Source organism: Apis dorsata, unplaced genomic scaffold, assembly GCF_000469605.1.
Source record: "Apis dorsata unplaced genomic scaffold, Apis dorsata 1.3 scaffold_381, whole genome shotgun sequence".
Lineage (NCBI taxonomy): Eukaryota > Metazoa > Arthropoda > Insecta > Hymenoptera > Apidae > Apis > Apis dorsata.
In genome coordinates this window covers 392087-394032 of record NW_006263643.1, presented here as the reverse complement: position 1 = coordinate 394032, position 1946 = coordinate 392087, and the positions used below count along the sequence as shown (strand labels likewise).

General features: G+C 27.2%; 1 protein-coding gene across 3 annotated transcripts in view; it reads left to right on the top strand.

The window, feature by feature from the left end:
• The window catches only part of LOC102678545 (poly(rC)-binding protein 2), a 247919-nt gene that overhangs the window by 120056 nt on the left and 125917 nt on the right, over positions 1–1946 (top strand). For 2 of the 3 annotated variants that reach the window (XM_006618881.2, XM_006618876.2), the window contains exon 1: positions 1670–1880. The exons of the other annotated variant lie outside the window; for it this stretch is intronic. The gene's annotated coding sequence lies outside the window, so the exon portion shown is untranslated. Of the gene's footprint in view, positions 1–1669; positions 1881–1946 lie in introns of those variants that run through there. 3 annotated transcript variants of the gene reach the window in all.

Here is a 1946-nt window from a genome sequence, read left to right as displayed (position 1 = left end):
AAAAGACGTAAAGTAAATTAAATTATTGTGTTTTTAACATGAAATTTTTATCTATATGAATTATTGTAATAAATCTTTTTTAATATATAGAATAATTCTTTGAAAATATAATTCCGCGAATAAATTATTCATTTCTGTTATAATAAATGATTAGTAGTTAAATGAATCAGGAGCTAATAAAATAAATAATTTATAAAAAATTAACAATATTAAAATTAAATTTAAATAAAATAAAAATTTATTATCAATTCATAAATGCAATAATAATAATTTTCTTTCTTTTTATTTTAATTGATATTTTTCTTATTTTTTTAACAATTTTTTCAATAAAAGAACAATAAAGATAGAAGAAAAATTAATAATTAATTTTTGATAATTCTCAATGCAACAAATATTAAAAAATATCTTCAAATTATTCAAAAATTCTTCAAATCATTATCTGATTGTTCGTTAAATATGTTATTTATCCTAGGTCACGGTACAATTACATACAATACAAATTGACGAAACGATTTTCAATCAACGATTACCATAGATGCGATTTACAATCATTACGGACATTGATTCGTGCCGATTATCGTAGATTTTGATTTTCGATAGAACACGCGTCGATAGAATTAAACGGTGAAATTAACGCTATGGAGGTGTAATTTTAATATCATTCGACAAGTGTTGACAATGTATTCCAAATAGAAACGGGTGTTTGCACGTTTCCATGTTTATTTGAACGCGTTATATTATGTTAAACCGACACGGAAATATGGTGATTCATTTTTCATTATTGGGGAAAGAACATCGCAAACAGGAACAACATTTGGCAATTTGATTGTTATCAATCACTGTTTTTGATTTAACGTGGTTAATGTTTTTATGCGATAACTCTTAAAACGGATTGAACGTTCGAATTTTGTTTTTTTTTCATTTTCAGAAGGTAAACGTTATATTTAAATAAGAGTAAGTCTATATTTAACCATTTTTGTAGGCATACAGATTGTTTAATAAATTCTGTATTGAATTTTCCATGTGTTTATAGAAAATATTATTTAAATAATGTTTTATATTTAATGTTTTTAATACATTTTTATTGTAAAACAATTATTTTGATAGCGCACAACAATTTATAACAATTTATTTAATGAATAAAAAATCAATAGATATATTTCTTTTTTATATTTTTAATATTTTTAATATTTTTATGTATATAAAACTTTACATTTTAACATATTAATCTAAAAATGAAATTGTTACATTACGTATCAATTTTATTTTTTTTATTTTCCAAGAAAGTCTTATTTTATAAAAAATATTCGATTGTTATTATAAATTTAAATAAATCTATTTATTTAATATAAAATAAGTTTTCAGTTTATTATTCTTGTTATATTCATAAAAAAAATAATAATTTAAGATATAGATTAATTTCATTCTATATCTGTATATTTACCAATACATTACATATTCTATCAAAATATCTTAATATTTATATATTTTTATCATAACCCATAATAATTTAATACGAATGAACGTTCGAATTTACCGCTTGGTCTAAAGTTAACAGTAAAGCTCGAATATTATTGGTTAGCCAATGGCGTGTCGCTATTACTAATAGTTTTCATTTACGCCACAAGGCGCCGCTAATGTTGCACGGCGAACACGCAGCAGCGGCGCGCACAGCGCCGCGCATCGACGGAATAGAGCGAGACCGGACGTGAGAGAGAACGAGGCAGACTCGTTCGCGTTCCGCCGAGGTGGTGCAGTTTTCCAGTGTCGCGTAGAGTGTAGTGTTTTTCTTCCTTTCCCCCGTTTCCGAGCATCGAGTGTTGTGTGCGTCACGGTGAGGCAAAGCAGACCTATCCCCCATGATTAAGGAGTGCATTTAGGTAATTAAGAAATTTCTCATACGACCGCGCCCCATTAAAATGCGATCCTCGTCCCTTCGGGACGCC